The sequence below is a fragment of the Dryobates pubescens genome, chromosome 16 (genome assembly GCF_014839835.1).
Source record: "Dryobates pubescens isolate bDryPub1 chromosome 16, bDryPub1.pri, whole genome shotgun sequence".
NCBI classification, from domain to species: domain Eukaryota; kingdom Metazoa; phylum Chordata; class Aves; order Piciformes; family Picidae; genus Dryobates; species Dryobates pubescens.
Window position 1 is genome coordinate 18540970 of NC_071627.1, and position 19193 is coordinate 18560162.

Here is a 19193-nt window from a genome sequence, read left to right on the forward strand (position 1 = left end):
ACCCAAAAGTTACAGGAAAGCCTTTCAGAAGAAATAAAAGACCAGGCTGAAATGCTTCAGCAGGTTTTGCTACAAGAGTCTGTGGTGAAATGAGTTCTTTGGTTCAATTACTGCACAATGTTATGTTAGGTGGAAGGTAAAAAATACCCACCTCTTGTTCTGGCGTATCTGGGAATGTGAGCTGTGCAAGGATGTATTTCTTAATGCCTGCAGCTTCATCTTTTTTGCTGTGCATGGATTTTAAAATTCTTGGTGGCATATTCTTTCACGAGAAAGGAGGGAAATGACTTCCTTGTTCCAAATTCACTAAGAGATTCTAGCTTTTATACCTGGAGCAGAAGCTGGGTGCTTCAAGCAGGCTCTTGGAGGTCTTAGTTATTAGAAATAAGGGAAGCCTGGATGCAAAAGACAAACCTGCTCATCTAAACATACTAATTTATTGATGTTGCCTGCTATAGTTTAAGAAAACATAGCAGGCAAATGATGGTTTCCTAGACTTACGCCTCAAGGAAGCAAAATAGTGTTTGAAATGCAATCGATTGCATGGATAATCCCTGTAGATTTGGGGGAGATGTGTCTGTCTGTCTCAGCACATCTGTGTCAATCCATGCTTTTTGGCATTTCCACAGGATGAATGCCGAGAGTTTCGGGATCTTTTCAAGAGAGGGAAACTTTCCTGCACCAGAGAAAATGACCCCGTCCGGGATTCCTCTGGGAAGCAACACAGCAATAAGTGCATCATGTGTGCAGAGAAGTTGTGAGTAAAAGGGGAAAAAAAAAACAACCCACGCTATCTTTTCTGTTGAGAGAAAAGCTGCTGGAATGACCCAGCAGATGGGATCTCTTGCCCCTCCTGCAGCCGACAGCAGTGAATATCTCTGACTCCTCCAGCTCTGTGGTGTTCACTTTCTCATCTCGCTTCTCTTCCAGCAAAAGGGAGAACGAGCGGAAGTTAGCTAAAAACAGACAAGGAAAAGATAAGGTGAGATTAAAGTATTAGGTGGGTCAATATGAGACTTTATTGATTTTCACCCAAGATAAAGATGGCATTGTTCAGCTTGTTTGCTCTGTCTCCGCTGATTTAATTTTGAGATCCTCTTTCCTTTCACTCCTTATTTCTTGTTCATGCTCTTGAATCCTCGAAGTGAACAACTTGTGCCTGAATGCTACGATCTGCCCCACTGACTTGTGTATCTAAGGAAAAGCAAATCCCATCAGTGTAAGAAACTAGATGTGCTGTGCTGTCTTGAAACCTGGCTCAAGGGTGGATTGATCAGCACTGCCGAGGGTGCCGAGAGAAAGGAGTGAAAAGTTCTAACTCTGAAGTCTGCAGAGCTCAAGAGATCATCAAACTCTGGGCCAAGAGCCCAGCCCTGCACCATCTCCATGAGCATGTGGCTCATTTTTAGTATTTTTGTTGGAAACTTTGTTTTCATGGAGATGCTAACCACCCTCTTTGCCCTGCCACCCTGCAGCCACTTGATGCTTTGCTGGCAAATAGTAGCTCTGTAAGACGGGGGGGAAATGTTGCTTTTTAACATCTACCTTTCAATTTCTTCTATGGTAGGGACTGGTGCAGTCCTCTTAAGCCTCAGTCATAATCCTATTTCAGTGCTTTTCCTAATGACTTTGGCACCCAACAAAAAAAAAAAAAAAAAGTGAGTGAAATTTGCTGATGGCAAAGCTGGGAGGCTGCATCAGCAGAGGAGGATCAGCAGATCACTCAGGACTAATTGGATAGTGCTGAGGCCTGAAGTAATAGAAACAAGATAAAATGTAATAACAGTGCAAGATCACACAGGCAGTGATTAACAAGAATTCCTGCTTGTTGGTTAGAAGTGACAAAGGATAAGAAAGCTCTGCATTTATTAGTGGGTCAGGGATGTGACAGGCCATGAAAAAGGCAAATGCAAGTGCTGGATGTACTCAGCAAGGTTTTTGCAGCAGAGGTTGGGACGTTAACAGAGCTCCAGAAATGCTGGTTTAAAGGGAAACTCTTTGATAGAGCCTATCATGCGAAGGCAGATCTGTCTCAGAGGCAGAGGACTGGGGTACTGGGCTGGTCTCAGGGCATGAGGCACAGAGGGGCTGGAGGGCTTTCCTGGGTTCATCAGGGTTGGAAAATATTACTGGAACTAAAGAAGGGTGTGAGTACACACTGGTGATGGGGAGAAACAGTGAGGCTCTCGGGGAGCCCATCTGAAGTGGGGTGCCACATTTCTTTCCAATGGGAACAATGCAACAGGGCTGCTGGTCACAGCAGGTGCAGGTTTATCCTGTGCCAGATTATGTCTCACCTAGTCAGGGCTAGTCTGGCTCTAGGGAAACACGGGGCTTTGTATTCTGAGCATTTTTGCCAGCATTAGTCTGGTAGCAAAGCTGAAGGTCTGGATGCTGAGGTATCCTGGAGGGGATGCAGGGCACAATGCTGGAGAATTTATCCCCTGGCAGAGAGAATGAGGTTCTGGAAACATCTGAGCAAAGCTAAGGATGAGGCCAGCACCCTGCTAACAACCTTAATGCAAGCTAGCCCAAATTCTCCTGTGCACAAAATGGGCAGAAAATTGCAAGTGTTAAAGCCTGTCTTTTTAAAAATAAAGGATAAGTGGTATTCAGTTACTTACCCTCTGTACTAGCTGTTTGGATTTGGCTATTGCAGTGCCTGAAATAGTTGAAATTAGGAGTATTGAATGTTTACATCCAAGTTACATAACAGATTTCTGTACAGTGATTATTTATTATTTTTTTTTTTTGAACAGGGAACAAATTAATTATCCATTCTCCAACCACCCTTCTGCTGCTCACGGGCTATTAAGTGTGTTTGCGTTGTGCTTTTCTATTTTAACCGCTGCTGCGTGATTGACACATCCCAAAGTGTGGCTGGTTTTGGGGATACTGCTCACTTTGCAAATGAAATTATTATCTGAGCTGCAATCTGGCAAAGACAGTAGCTGTGCATTAAGGATGTTGGCAGGAGTGGGAGTGACTTCATTACCGTATCGGTCACATCACTGGCATGCTTTGGATAGCCCAGCCAGGAGAATAGTAATTAGCTGGACCATACTAGAAAACTCCCAACACGTGCTGTGCAGGCAGAAGGAACCCACAATTTTTCTGACTCACTCCTTTGTTTATATACTAAGTGGCTGGTACTGCACACCACCTTCTTTCACCCACACCCAGGCTCTCCTGTGATGTTTTTGCGATGGTTCAGTGCTTTCCTGGCAGGAAACCCCAAGTTTCTAAGAATCAGATCCATAAGGCCAGGAGGACAGGGCGCCCTAACCACAGCTCTCCCTCTGCAGGACGACTGCAGTGAGTTTCGCGCCCGGTTTGAAGCTGGTGGAAGACTGTCCTGCACGAGGGAAAATGCCCCTGTCCGAGATTCCTCTGGAAAGCAGCACATCAACAAATGTCTCATGTGTGCTGAGAAGTTGTGAGTACAGCTTCCTCTGACCAAGAACAGCAAAGAGGGAAACCTCCAGCAAAACTTGCAGCTTCTGCCTGTGGAGCTGCTTCTGGGCAATGCCTGGGAGAGAGTGCTGGATCCCAGTAGCCCTCCAAGAGATGCTCTGCCAGTAGGGCTCCAGCTCTTCTCACTTTCCTTTCAGCACAAAGGGCCCAGGGGCAGGTGAGAAGCAGTGTGGAATAGAGGAGAAGCAAGGCTGATAGAGAGTAAACCCTTTCCCAGGGGACTATTGGGTGTGGGCAGCTCCTGAGGAGTTTCCCACACATGTACTTTGCCTTCCAGATGCTCTCTCTCTACTCCCATAGAGCATATGCAGAAGCAGCCCTGATATGAAAGCAGCCACCTGGATCCAGGATGTAGCATACAGTGGGAATGGTGAGGAGAAGGGAGAAGGTTTAGGGGTGGGAATTAGGAACAGGACCACCAGGAACAGGAGCTATGGATGTGGAGGTGGTGCCTAATGGCATGATGCTGGCTTAAAGGGCAGCCTCAGGTGCTGGTGACACTTGCACTGCTGTAGAACTCCCTTTTCCTCTTCTCCCCTTCTAGCAAAAAGGAAGCCCAAAGAGGAGGTCAGTCTGGTGGAACTGCCCAGCGCAACAAACAGTCCACTTCAGAGCGTACAAACCAGGTGAGATGGAGCTCTGAGCCTGCCCTGAACTCAGAGAAAGGGGCTGGCGAGAGTCTGTGGGATCCTGATGGCCAGGGACTGCCTGTGGTCAGCCTGGGGTGACCATGGCACTTGGGATGCTGGAGCCAGTTAATGATGGGGGAGAAGCAGGTTGTGTTGCAAATCCTCACTCATTTATGAAACAGACCTTTGTGTGAGCATATGAAGTAGGCACATTAAGACCTAACAGAATAGCCTGTCTCATTTTCCAGTGGTGTGATGCTATATGAGAGATAAAGGCCAGGCTCAGTGTCCCCCACAATCCTGTAAACCCTTAGATGATAACATTTGGTGGGTATTAAAAGTAGTGGGTGGGAATGGAGTAAACATCACACCTGCTTCTTTAAGAACAACCCCCATAATTCTCTGGGTCTGGGAGGTGGAGGAGGGAGGACAGGAGCTGCTTTAACTTTGCTTCTTCTCTAGCTGTATAGAAGTTGTTTCTATATTTGTTGAATATGACCCTGCCCCTTCTGCAGAAGAGCTGCGGTGGTTCGGGGTCACAGCAGAGTGTTAATGAGAGACGTCCCACATCAAGCAGAGGGTGAGTTCAGCAGCGCTTGGGATTGCAACCTGCCCCCGCGACCTACCCCTCCTGGGCTCTTCTACCTATTCTCCCCCCTCATCCCCCCCCTCCTCAGGAGTGCCTAGGAGGTTGACTGGAGCAGCAGTGGTACACAGACAGCTCTGTGGTTTTTGGTGCTCAATTACAGCATTTTTCCCTGCTGGCTGAGCTGGCGATGGGGGAAAGATGCAGGATGGGGCATGTTTCTCATGCAATCCTTGCTCCTTTTTGGGCTTGACTTTCCTTTTTAAAAAGCACCAGCAATTGCTGTCCTTAAAATGCCTCTCAGAACACCTTTGCACAGCAAACCCTGCCTCCTGGTAGGGCACATGTCTGCTCAGCCCTGATTCATGCCTACCTGCTGTCTTGGAGGCAATTGCCTGGTGCACCATGTGCTTTCTGGGCACTGGTTACTCACTCTTGTCTGTTTTATAGCTGTTGGACCTGAGCAGCTTTTTCAGAGCCTTTTCTAGGGAGCTCTGAGATTTACTTTCTTTTTTTTCTGGCTGGAGCAGTCCCTTCACCTTCCCATCCACCAACTGATGCCAGCAGACACAGGGTTGCAGAGCCCCAGGGTGGTCATGCACTTGCTCTGAGCACAGGGTAAGGTTTGTCCTGTTATTGGCTGCCTCCCTGTTGTCATGGGGCTGGGGTGCTTGTAGAATCATTAAGGTTGGAAAAGACCTCTAAGATCATTAAGTCCAGCTGTCAGACTAATGGTTGCCGTCTCCTGTCTTGGTGGGTGGGTGCCACAGTGCATGCAGCTCCCTGAGAGCTATGGGGGCGGTGTGTGGGAGGGTGAGTTCTCACCGTGCTCCCTCTGTTGGAGAGGGATGATGTGATTTGCTGTTTCCTCTCTCTCTCTCTTTCCCTGATAGTCCACAAGGAAACGGAGCTCAGAGTGGAAGGAATTGTGACCGGGCACCTGGCCGCAAGACGCAGAACACTGATACCTATGAGATGGTAAACCCACCCCCTGCATCTCAGATGGAAGCTTCATGGGCATAAATGGGGACTTCTCCCATGGGATGGTGATCTACCAGTGCTGAGACCCCAGGCAGTTCCTTTCCCAGCAGCTGCTCCTGTTCTTGCTGTGACTAAAGCTTCTCACTTGTCCCTGTGTTCTCAGAAGTGTTTGAATGAGTGGAAGCATTGGTATCCCTGTGCTAGCCCCTCTATCACCTGGCACTGAAGCAGAGGGAAGAGGAGTGGGGCTGGATGTATTCATATGTCACCCTCCTAAACCAGTTTTGCCTCTGGGCTTGGCTTCTTATGGGAGTATATCAATTATGGGGGTGCTGGTCTTGAGCTCAGGCTGGATGCCTGCCCCGCACATAGCCAGAGGGAGGTGAGGAGTGCTGCCCTCCACAACTGAGAAGGTGCTGGGTTAAAAGCCACGGCCAGAGCAGGGTAGTGGAGCTGATTGGAGCATGAGAACAAGTTTGGCAGGAGGAGGGAGCTGCCAAAGGGGAAACACTACGTGATGATAGCTGTGTATGGAATACTGTGGCAAGAAGATGATGATGTCCACTCTCCTTTGTCTCCATGAAAAGAAAATGCAGTTGTTCCAACAAAGCTAAAAGTGGAAAATAGGAAACTAAAAAGAGAAAATAAGTTACTATAAAAAGGGTGCCCAAACTGGATGCCACTGTGACAGGGTGTTGTCAAGAGTTAGGATGATTTAAAAAAATGAGCTGGTGTGCTAATCTCTCTAGCATCTGTATGCAATAATTTAAATAAGATTTTATAAGGGACAGGAAATGTATTTCTATGGGATTGGAGAGACCTTACCACAAACTGCCTCAGCTCCCTCTGAAGCCTCTGTCACTGACTGCTTTTAGGAAAGGGATATTTGAGTTAAAAATCCCGGTAGGTGGCTCAGCTCCCGGTCTTGATGCATTCCAGAGGAAGCATTAGGTGTAACAAGGACAGTCTCCTTCGGGGCTTTGTGGTATTTCCTGGTAGCACCGGAGGGGGAGTGGATGCTGATGAGCCTGACTGACAGGAGATGATTCAGAGAGCATATCTGCTCCTTTCCTCCTTGCATGCCATTGTCACTGGCAATTCCCCAGAGCCACAGGAGTGGTGGCACTTGCTTCTGGGACCTGTGATATGTGGGGATGCCAGTGAGGTGGCCGCCTGCCCTGAGCAGCAATGCAGGCACACGAGTCCTACTGCAGGCTGCAATGTCTGGTGCGTAGGAAGGCATCTAGCAGAGAACTGCAGAGGTCAGCATTGTCTGCTTTCACGTCACCAGTAATTACTTAGGTGAGGAAGCAGCACATTAATGAAATTAGCAAGTGATGTTTAACCAGCAGGTGCTATCACAGGGCCCCAACATCATGGAAATCCCCATGCTGCCTGGCATGAAACCTCTGTTCCCCGTGGCGCTTCCTGCCCTGCAGTGATGCTCATAAACCATCATATTATGCTAAATGCTGCATCTCCAGGTGGGACTGGAGATGGAAAGTCCCCTCTCTCCCAGTAGTTGCTCTCCTGGGATTGCACCATTTGTAGTTGTTGCAACATGTCTTGTAGCACCTGGAGAAGGGGATGTGAGCCCATTAGTCACTCATTTCTTTTGTCCTTTTTTCAGCACGGGGAGCAGAAGTGGGTGGCCAGGCTGAGGAAAGGGCTGTGTGTGTGCCAGGGAACAGGCTGTGGTATCTTGGACATCAGCTATTTAAGATTTGCAGTGACTCTGCAGGGCATCTGCCCTGGTGTCCTTCTAGGGTGGAGACCTAAGTGCAAAAGGCTTTTGGGGGTCTGCAAATACCACCACTCCTTGGCACTGTCTGTTTGCCCTGGTTGTGCCACATAGGGCTTTAAGGAAAGCTGTGTTTAAATGCTCCCATTCATGCTTGAGAGGAAAGAAGAGGGCACCCCTAGTTAGTCATAGCTGCTCAGATCTCCCTGTCTCTCTTAACTCAGTGGGTGTTAGAAGTTGTGCTGCGTGTCACACCACCCTCGGGCAGCAGAAGTCTGCTGGAGAGAATTTTCCTTAGTTTTGGGCATTGGGTTTCATCTTCCTTCTTGGAGACAGAACAGCATCAAAATGCTAACTAGAAGGACTAGGGACAGGTACCAGAAGTTTTCATCTTGTGGATCCTTAGAGAGAGAAATAAACCTGCTCTGGACCAAGGTGCTGAGGTGGACTGGATGAGTGGATCTGTGCCTGACAGCAGGGCAGGGAAGGCTCGGCACCTAAAAGCTTGGCTGGCTGGTCCAGTAGGTGATGCTACCTCTTTGCAAGCCTGGCCTTGCTGCTGGTGTGGTGGATGTGCTGCAGGGCAGAGGGGCCCCATGGCAAGGCTGGGTTTGTAAGTGCTTTTAAGTCAGGTAGAGGAGGCTCTTGCAAGTGAACCAGCGTCAAACGTGATTTCTCTCTCTCTTCAGCTGGACTGTGATCGAATTCTGCACGGGGTAAAGGGTGGAAGGATTTTCTGCAGCACATCCTCACAACCAGTCTGTGGCACTGATGGGAAAACATACAAAAATGAATGTGACTTGTGTTCAGCTGCCATGTGAGTAGGCGGAGAGATTTCAGTAATACAGGGCCATCCACCGTTCCCGAGTGTCTTTTGCAGCAGTGTTTGTTTTGATATATCATGACTCACTATCAAGTGTGTCCTTGGTGCCTCGCTGTTAAGCAAACATAGATCAAAATGCCGGAGATTAATCTGCTGACAGCTAATTAAGATACACAACTTTCCTGAGTCCCCTATTCCCTTTCTGCCCAATCATGAGGTTGTTTGGGGAGTAATAAACGCCGTCAGATTGGAAGTGGCATCAAAGCATTAAGAGTCCACAGAGGACCGTTGTGCCGATGGCGGAGAGCTGTGGCATTGCAAGTTGAATAATGAGCAATGTCTTGTCCTCCCTTTGCAGGAGAGATTCAAACTACGTCACAATAAACTATCGAGGTGAATGCCGAAAGCCTGCCCCTGAAGTGGTAAGCGGTGTGCCACAGCTGGGCTGGGGAAACATCAATCTTTCCTTTTCCCCTGGTGAAACTCCCCTGTCTCAGCTTGGGGGAGCCTGATCCAGGCAGCTGCAATGAAGAGCGGGGAAAAAAGAGCAGCCTCTGGCAGTCACCAGCTGCCCTACTGGGCTCCTCAGGAATAGCTGAGGGTCAACAGCTTGCCTCTGCAGGCAGGTTACCAGGTTAATCGAATGAACAAGTTAACTGAACTAAGGGGTTAATTAAAGCCATGCTCTGGAGCTGCTTTCCGGTCAGGTGCTGCAGCATGCTCTGTACTAGTAGGGTCAGCCTGGGGAGTCCTGTGGGTGGGGAGGGTTTGCTTGTATTGCAGACTGGCAGGGAAGAGGTCTATTGGAGCCCCATCTCTGTGTGTGGGGTTTAAAAATTATCTTTTGACCTGGGATGAGATATTTCTGAGAACAGAGGTAACAGCCACCCAAAGTACCTTTTGGCTGTGTAGCATCCCCGTCTCACTCCACATGCATCCTGGGAAGTCAGCCTGGCCCTTGCATCTGCAGGGTGCTTGTGGTCCAGATGTTTAAGTACAGGTTCAAACTTGAATATATAACTTGGGTCTAATCTCCATGTTTTGCTTAGGCTGTATGGTAGGAGTGACATGTCTGGGGAAAGATCTGGCTTTCCTCGTGGCACTTTGGTGAGACCAGAAAGACTAGGACTTGGTAAATCATACAGGACTCATTTTACAAATAATATCTAAGGAAATAGTTGGAAGATGAAAATTATCTGCTAAGTGGTATACTTTTGGGAAAGATCTTGAGCCTTGACATCTTTTGCAGTCCCACGCAGCAGATGAGTTAAACATTTCTCAGTTGTACTTTATCTTTCCACCAGCTTGGCAGACTCCAGCACTTTGGCAGCCAGGGTCTCCTAATTTGTGTTTCTTGAGTGTGTGGGATGCCCTGTAGCACCCAGGAAGGACTACCCTCTGTATTGGCATGAACTCAAGAAACTGAATATTTGTCCCAGGGAAATACTGAGATTTGTTCCTGCTCCAGAGCTGGATGCAATCAAAATCAGCCAAAAGTTTTGTAAAGTTCTGGATGGGAGCTTTGGCTTCTGAATAGGATTTGGTATCGGTGTGCTTGTAGGCAATGAAAAGTTTTCCTCTGGAATAGTTTTCATTCCAGAGGGTCATGCCATGCCTTCCTCTGCTCAGTGCCAGGATGCCAGCACAACCCCAAACCATTAAAAAGTAAACATTCCAGCTCCACTTCTCTTCTGTACAGCTGCTGAGTGCTCTCAGCTTTGTTTAAAGTTGGAGGGATGGTAGTGCAAAGAGGAATATCTTTTCCCATGATTGTACTGGAGACCTTCATGTCTCAAACTTTATTGTTATGGAGCCACTGCTGGCTTGTGTATTCTGGGGCTGCATGGAGAATAGGCGCTACACAAGCCTCTTGGTGACTGTGCTCACACTGCCCATGACAGATGAGATTGGGTATACCATGGCAACTGAAAAATAGAGAGGATTCCCAGAAACCTGTGCCTGGTCTGGAATTCCTTACTGTTCTGTGTTTTTACCAAGCTGTTACAGCTCTTTAGCCTTTGCAATTAGAGGAATATGCCATTTACCTTAGTCAGACAGCTTGTAGCTATGTTAAGTATTCCAAGGGGAGTTGGATGCAATTAAAAGGGAAAGTGCTAAGCTTATTCCCTGGGGCAAAAAAAGGCCAAACATAACCCCCTCCCCTCAGGATTTATTCTTTATTTAGATACGTTAAGTCACCTGAAGACCTGGACCAGAAATTTATGGAAGCTTATGAAGAGCAATGTTATTTTCAGCACTGAAATTCATGGTCACTTGCAGCATAATGAATTCTTTTCTACTGAATATTCAGGCACTAATATATGCTACTAAACCCCAGAGGAAACCAGCTCCAGCAGTGCTTTCGGCATCAGAAAGGGTTTTAGACAGTTGCAGTGTGCAGAATGAAAATGCAAAGGCATCTATTTAAGCTTAGGATAGAGATAACAAATTGCTACCCAAAAATGTAGTATTTCCTTGAGCTGTATATTGAAATTATCCATGGAAGGTACCGGATTGACTGACAAAATGTGTGTCCAAGCTGCTTTACCCTTTTGCAGCTCAGTGTCTGCATCTACTCCTGCCTGTAAATCTCCTCCTGGAATTGCAGATGTTTCTGGCAACACTCCCTGCCTTGTGACCAGGTTGCCATCAGGGAGGGGTCCTGGTAGGAAGGATTGGGAGCTGTCACTAACTGGTGTATCTGTGCACTGCCATGGTGGAACACCTTGCTCCAGAGAGAGCCTGTCCTTGGGGCCTCAGGCTGTCTAGTGTTGGTGTCACCACCTTCCTCAGGAGGCCTGCGCTGTAACCAAGTTCCTTTGATCTTGTTCTGCTTTACTGAAGATAAATGTAGGTCTGAGTCCTGGGTTTAGGTATCTTTTGTTGATGTTGCAGTTGATGTGTCACAGATGAATTAATTGTGGGTCTTTCCAGTACATTTCACTTTTATTACTGTATATCTCACAATTCCTTTATTTGCTTTTCCACAAATCACCGATGTGGTAGGAAACAGTGTGCCCACATTAGTCAACATGTCAGGGGGAAAAAAAAGAAACATCCATTTTCTCCTTTTTAAATCTGTTGGGTTTTAACAGACGACTCCCAGGTTTGTGGTGGGCAAGTCCCAGTTTTCTTACAATGCTCTTCACATTTGCATGCTGCTTTTTAAGGTGGTGGAAGGAAGAAAAAGACAAAACCACAAAGCCTTCCTTTGTTAGTTGTTAGGTGTGGAATGCACCTAGTTTCTGGCTGAAATTAGTTTTGTTTTCCTAGGCTGGCAGAGACCCAACTGCCTGCCCTGGTGCCAGGCTCTGCTGCAGTTGTGCTGCTGAGCTGGCCAGAGGGGCTGTGGGGCTGTCATACTGATAGTAATACTGGCAAGTGTCACATAGCAGTGGTCATGCTTGGGGATAGACTTTTTTTTTTTTTTTGCTCTTTCTTTCCAGAAATAATGGAGGTCAGACTGCCAGCAAACACCAGGGATCAGCTGTGACCAAAGGTACAGAGAAGTGCAGTGATTTAACCCCTACTAGCCAGTCTGTCCTCTGCACGCTGTTTTTCACAAGGGTTGGAGTGTCCAGCCGTGCCTGGGGACAAAGGTCTCTGCAGTGTGCTTTTTCCCTCTTGCTGCAGCCATAGGATGGTGGAATTGAACCTGTGGGAATGTGCAAACCTTCTAGTGCACATGGTGATGGGCTCTGCCCCTTGATTTACCTGGCTCTGTTTTTCCAGCTGGGCTGTTGCGCAGAATACTGCTCTGCCCCTGTTATGGGGAGACAGAGATGGATTAGAGTCCCTGCAGAGCATGGGGGAATCACAGCTTTGAGGTCTCCTATTGGTCATTTCAGGTCTTGTTGCCTTCTGGGACTATAGTAATAAATTGTCTTCTTCCTGTCTCCCTAGGGCGAATAAAGGAAGAGTTGATGTTGAGCATCGGGGAGCTGTTGAGTCCCCAAGACTGCTGGAGCTGCCTTAATCCCCTTCTGCAGTGAATGGGGCTGTCCTTGCTCAGGTGGAGGGCAAAGGGCTGTGGGGACTCAGCCGTGTCTTCCCAGGTCTGCCCGACGTGTGCCGGTGCGGTCTCTGCCGCCTCACTGTGTCTTAGTGTGCTTCTACAATAAAGTTAACTCAGCAGCTTCATGTCACTTTTCTTCACTAAGCCTTGTGGGAGGGACAAAAGAGTCCCCACTCCAGCTTTACAGCCTGTGGCCCCTTGGCAATAGGCTGGGAGGCCCCTTGGGGCACGTCACCTGCTGTAAATACCCAGTGAAAATGTTGGAGCTGTGAAGGAAGAGCGTGGTCTGGGTTTAGGAGAGGAAGGACCAAGGATCAGGTTCTTTTTGACTCATCATGAGGTCTTTAGTCAAGTTGCTTCATCATCCTTTCAGCCCTTTTCTCTTGCGTGTAACACTGACATTAAAGATACTTGCCTACCTCAGAGGGTTGTTTGGAGATTTAATTGGTTTACAACTGGAAACCCATGGACAAGATTTGTTTTTAAAGTACCCTGCACATTGGACTGAGAGGTTAGCTGCTGCACTGTGTCCTTGTCTGAGGCACTGGGAGAAGCAGTTTTAAGCAGCTGCAGAAGGTAGATACACCTTGACCAGTCATGTCAGGTGGTGTGCTGAGCCCTGACCCACCAAAGCTGGAGCTGAGGTTGCAGCCAGGAAGGTGTCTGGATCTGGAAGTGTGAATTGGCCAGCAGCATTTCTCTCTTTGAGAGGGCAGAAGTACTGATGGCACCCTTGAGGCAGTGCAGCTCAAGCAAAAAGTTCAGCCATCTTGGTGGCTCATGGACCTTCACCGTGCTCTTCTGGGTAACATTTCTGCCTTTGCCCTGAACTTCCTTCCCTAAACAAGGCCCCGTGGGCACAAGGGCTGGGCCGGTGCCCATCTGAAGAATCACCTCCTGCAGGGACTGGTTCTTTCCTTTGGGTTCCTAGTGCTGGGCAAGACGGAGAAGTGAGACATTCCATGGTGTTGAATAGCTTAAGTTATTTAAGGAAAAGTATCATTGCTTTGGGATGTAGCTGCCTTACAGACAGTTCTCATTCATTTATAGTCTGAAACTATCATAAGACAAAGCTCAAGCCTTTGAGCTAAGGGCTCCTCTGGCTTGTTTGGGGCAATGCATCTGAGAAGAGGGTGGGATTTGCAGAGGAGGAGATTGTGATGGTGGGTTAACAGAAACCTGCTGGCAGTTTGCACGCACTTCCTGTACTTTCTTCTATAACTGTTACTTAAAGCAAATATGTTCTTTATTTGTATAAACTTCGTTGCAGGACATTTCCAGGAGACCTTGAGTGCATACAGAGTGTTTGAGTCCACTTTAGCTGTGACCTGCTCTGTAAACACTTTCTGTTGCAAATAAAGCTGGAGTGACTTTCTTTCAGATTTTTTTTTTTGGCAGGATTTTACCAGCACTAATTGATTTCACTCCCACTGAAGACATGGATTTTAAATTTGTTTTTTTTTTTTTTTTTTCTCCCTCCATCAATTAAGTTATCAAATCCCTTTTTTTCTACTACACTTAATGGGAATCGATTTTTAACTTCTCCAGAGCGCGATGCCTGCGGAAGCATTTTTTTTGCCCTTACTGATAATAATTTGATTTTTTGTTATCAGCAAACTGACATTGGTAGGTGTTAATATTTTGTGTGCTGATTTTTTTACTATTATTAATTTTTATTTATTTTTTTTAAATGTGAGCAAACAATGTAGAAATCAATTGTTACTGCCTCTTTCTACACGGAAAATCCTCTCACTGAGTGCACTCGTGTAGGGTGAAAGTCATCATTTTTTGTTACTGGTTAGCTGATTTCACAGTGTCACCAAGGTTGGAAGAGACCTCGAGGATCATTGAGTCCAACCTGTCACCACAGACCTCAGGACTAGACCATGGCACCAAGTGCCACGTCCAATCCTCTCTTGAACACCTCCAGGGACGGTGACTCCACCACCTCCCTGGGCAGCCCATTCCAATGACGAACGACTTGCTTGGTGAAGAACCTTCTCCTCACCTCAAGTCTAAACCTCCCCTGGCACAGCTTGAGGCTGTGTCCCCTTGTTCTGGTGCTGGTTGCCTGGGAGAAGAGACCAACCCTTTCCTGGCTACAACCACCCTTCAGGTAGTTGTAGAGGGCAATGAGGTCACCCCTGAGCCTCCTCTTCTCCAGGCTAAACAACCCCAGCTCCCTCAGCCTCTCCTCCTAGGGCTTGTGCTCAAGGCCTCTCCCCAGCCTTGTTGTCCTTCTCTGGACACGTTCAAGTGTCGATGTCCTTCCTAAACTGAGGGCCCCTGCCTTTAAGCTGTGGTGAAACTTAGGCTGGAGGTGAGGAGAAAGTTCTTCACTGAGAGAGTTGTTAGCCATTGGAATGTGCTGCTCAGGGAGGTGGTGGAATCACCATCCCTGGAGGTGTTCAAGACGGGATTGGCCGTGGCACTTGGTGCCATGGTTTAGTCATGGGGTCTGTGGTGACAGGTTGGACTTGATGATCTTTGAGGTCTCTTCCAATCTTGGTGATTCTGTGAAGTTAATTCTTGAAACAAGTTAATAATTGAATGCTTTTTATGCAGCCTGAAAATGGTGAGTACAGGACAGTAAAAATCGTCTGATGATGTCTGCTGACTGAGTCCAGCTATAAAAACCAGGTACAGGGGCATCTACGTGATTTTATAAAAGCAGTGCACAATTTGTGGCTTAAAATAAACCCTTGCAAGTGAAAAATTGGGGCACTTGAAAGCTATTATGACCTGGAGTTGATTTAAAGTATTTAGGTTTTGAAATAATTGCCCACCAAACCTGTATTAACTGTGCTCCAAAAGCAATGAGCTGCTGAAGATGGTGCTCCACTAGTCTCTTCTGTCAGTATTTGAGCACCTTCTGAATTTGTCCTGCTGCCAGCAGAAATTACCATTCACAAAAATTGTAGCTGGTGATAAGGCATCATTAATCAGATGCCAAACCTGTCTATTGATAAGATACAGGATAGTGACTTGCTAATACCACCTCTGCCAGAGGCAGCAGTGCTAACTCCCTTCTATTCTCAGCAGCCTGCCCCGTCAGTCCTTTCTTGCTTTCAATCCCTTTTTGCAGGTTGCTCCAAGGGCTCACCAACACTGTCTGTCCTGAGCAGTGCTGTGTGCGGTGGAGCTCTGCATGAGTGATGCCACACATCATATCTGTGCAGTTCCTGAGGAGAAGGAGGCAAAGGCTCAAGAGGTATTGGGGATTTATTACTCTTCCTGTTACGTTTGCACTTGATTACCCTTTTTGTTGCCCTCTAACACAGTAATGAGGCCAGAGCAGTCCTCTATGAAACTGGAAAGTACCAGCACTCTGAGCATTCTTCAGTTAGCTGTAAATGAGACTTTATTAAGGGTGTCTCTTGCCAATATCCACAGACCCCATGCGGTTCACAGCAGTTTCTGAGGTTTTGCAGAGCTGGTGTTATGAATTGACGGCTTTGGTCTCCAGGCCTCTCAACATGGTTGGGTTTGGAGCTAAACTACTCTCTGCAGGGACCTTGAGTCTCTTGCTTGATTTTTGTATTTTTTTTTTTTTGTCCTTAGAAAGTGTCAGGTACTTATGCAATTCTTCAGGATCTGCAAATGCTGCTTTTGGTATATAGCGAGGATTGTTGACAGATACCTCAGCAGACCTTGAACTCACTGTGTTCTTTCTCAATCCTCTGCAGTCTGTCCATTTGGAGCCTGGTAGCTCTGCCCACTGCCTCCCTGCTGCTCTCGCAGCCACCGTGCTGGGAGCCCCTGTGCACGGCAGCATGGTGTGCTCCAGCCCGGGACCTCTAGCAGTTTGCCACCATAGACTGAGCCAGACTTCCTGCAGTTTAGGGACATTCATTTCATCAAGAACTGAGTGACTCATGCCATTTGTGCAGCTAACCCCCTCTGGGTCTGCTGCAGAGCTCTCTTTTCTGGCTCTCCCTACATCCCTGTGACACTTAATCCCACCAAGTAACTGCTGTGTGCAGGTACCTGGGGGTTTCAGCATCACTTGCCTTGCTTGTCACAATATCTTTTCCACAGCCCATCTGCTTCTATGCTGGGGACTGGTGAATAAACCTCTCTTTAGGGCTTCTGTTTGGCATCTGTTAGCACATCTGTCTTTCCTTGCAATGGTCTCCCTGCTACAGGGAGCTCTTGTCTAGGCTATTTCCTTGGGATCTTCCTTCTCTGGTTTGCTGTAGGAGTCCTCCTGGTGCCCAGCCCTCTTACAAGGACAGCAGCACAGTAACCTTCAATGCCTTTCCCTGTGTGAAGATATAAGCAACTCTCCTTAAACTATTCCCTAAAAATAGGAAGATGTTAATGCAGCTACTTTCAAATTACAATTCCAGCTCCTTGATATCAAAACTGTTTAGTGTTAGATGTAGAAATAACTCCATGCTTTTTTGTAGATGGGAAGCACAGGCAATTTCTATCTTTCTGAACAAAAGAATTGTTCTTACTCTCTTCTTGCCTCAAAGGGGTAACTTCCTTGCTTGGCCTCTGCCAATGAAATTTTGCAGAAATGGTGTCAGCTGATTCACAGCTGGAACTAGAGGTAATCTGGAGAGGCAGGAGATGAAAAGAGCAGAGTGCTTGTGTACAGAGCTGCTTGGCCGTTTGGACTTTGCAGAGCCTCCCTCTTCTGGCATGCCCAGTGAAGGGAAAATAAAAGGTAGATATCAAAACAGTGTGACTGTGAGTGCCAATTGTATAAACACCTAAGGGCAACCAAGTGTCTCCCTCTCCTGCATCTCCCTGTCCAGCCTGGGTGGCATGTGCTGCATGTCCTGCTCTGGTCCTGAAAGGTGTTGCCCTGGCAGACAGATGGCTGGTGGAAACAGCTTTGCTGAATCACTGTGAAGCAGGCAGGTCACTTGTAGGGATACAGCATGGATCTTCCTTGTGCACAGGGCAGGAGCCCAAAGTGATGTTTTTCTGGATCCCAGTTCCTTCTCTAGGTCCTTGACAGGTGTTTGCTGTTCTGTCCTTCTAATCTGTCTCCTACTGCAAATTACTCTCCAACTTCACTAACTTATTTGGAAGAGAATCGCCCTGGTCTTGACAGAACATGTTGTGCCAATCTATTTTAACTCCAGATTTGTTTTGCAAATAATACTTCATTTCCAGTAAGGTTCAGGTGTCAGCTGTGTGGACATTGGCAGGAATCTGTTTGACCATGACAGCTTTTATGGAGTCTGGCAATTAAGTTGTCAAGATACATTTTTCTGTGTCAGGAAGCATTAATTGATGATAGTCTGTCTGAAATAAACCTTAAGAGATGGATATCACAATGAAGATAGGTCCTTGTCCCTGAGACCCGTGTTTCCTCAAAGATCTGTAGTCCTTGACAGTTGGTGGAAAGTGGAACTGAGGTAAGGGACAGGGCAGGAAACTTCAGGAATCGTAGAATTGTTTCAGTTGGAAAAGATCTCCAAGATCATCAAATCTAACCATTGACCTAATATCACCATGGCCACTAAACTATGTCCTGAAGTGCCATGTCTACTCATCTGCACGTTTTTTGAACACTTTAGGGATGGTGACTCCACCACCTCCCTCCACAGCCTGTTCCAGTGCATGACCACTCTTTCAGTAAAGAAACATTTCCTAATATTCAATCTAAACCTTACTTGGTGCAACTTGAGGCTATTTTCCCTTGTTCTATCCCTTGATACCAGGGAGAAGAGACCAGCACTGCAACCTCCTTTCAGGTAGTTGTAGGGAGCAAGGAGGTCTCCCCTCAGCTTCTTCTCCAGACTAAACAATCCCAGTTCCTTCAGCCACTCCTTATAAGATTTGACAGGCACTTCCTCAGCTTCATTGCTCTTCTCTGGATGCACTCTAGCAACTCGATGCCCTTCTTAGTAAAGGACCCAAAACTGAACACAGTACTAGAGTTGTGGCTTCACCGATGCTGAGTACAGGGGCATGATTATGTCTCTGCTGCTGCTGGCCACACTGTTCCTGATACAGGCCAGGACGCTGTTGGCCTTCTTGGCCACCTGAGCACGCTGCTAGAAATGAATACTGGGGGAAGGTGCAAACCCAGGATATTATGAATAGAGTTCTCTAGTGTCACTAGAGATTAATGCAGCTGAAAATGCTGAAATTAGGAGACTTCAGCTTTGCAGATGCACACTGCAAGCGATTAATATTAGCAGAGCTCCTGGATAGAAAAGCAAATAGAATTTTCCATTAGGTAATCCCCCAAACTGTGTTATTGTGGATTTGCTTTTCAAGTGAGAAAAGCATTGGGACATGTCCTTCTGTTAGAAAATAAAACTGGGATGATTCAACACGAGCTCGCTCTGTTTAAATTATGTCAAAAATAGATCTGCAAGTATGGATTTTGAAAGATTAAAAGTTAGTGAGAAGTCTGGAGAATTCAGGATCCCAATTGAGAAGCCTTGGGATTGAAACCAATCCAAAGAATTGCCAGAAATCTCTTTAATTAAAGGACACCAAAAAAAGAGTAGTGCTCACGATCAATCCAAATTCTGTTACCTTAATAGCAGGCAAACCTTCAGCAGAAATTTAAAGACAACTAAAGAGATAAAGTGTAAAGGAACAATGTACATGGTGAATTTTCAGAAAGGATACCAAGCATGGCCTGATATCAGTCTTTGCAAAGTTGGCTGAATTCCTAGATAAAGGAAATCCAGAACATCTAGTCTATGTGGGCATCAGCAGCACTTGGCCTGCTGCCCTGTGGGATGGTGTCGCTTAGGCTTGATGAGGTGGGTCAGGAACTGGTTGTAGGGGAGGTGGTAGCCAGCAAGCAGAGAGTATCATGGCAGTCACCAGCAAACAGCCAAAAAGATGAATTTTGGGACTAAGCTTAATATTTTTTTTGCTCCTTGGTGTAGTACAGAAAAGGTTGGCATGTGGAATAGAACACTGCTGAGGTTTTTCCCCTGCAGAGCACAGGGTTACCCTCTTGGCTG

At 46.9% G+C, this 19193-nt stretch overlaps 2 long non-coding RNA genes across 2 annotated transcripts; both read left to right on the top strand.

The window, feature by feature from the left end:
• The first annotated feature begins 3347 nt into the window (after positions 1-3347).
• LOC128897902 (uncharacterized) lies at positions 3348-4676 on the top strand. Its single transcript, XR_008462631.1, has 3 exons — positions 3348-3436; positions 4019-4100; positions 4619-4676. It is a non-coding gene; the product is annotated as an uncharacterized LOC128897902 (long non-coding RNA).
• Positions 4677-8601: 3925 nt separating this feature from the next.
• On the top strand, positions 8602-12388 carry LOC128897926 (uncharacterized). Its single transcript, XR_008462641.1, has 3 exons — positions 8602-8656; positions 11681-11733; positions 12138-12388. It is a non-coding gene; the product is annotated as an uncharacterized LOC128897926 (long non-coding RNA).
• Positions 12389-19193: the final 6805 nt, after the last annotated feature.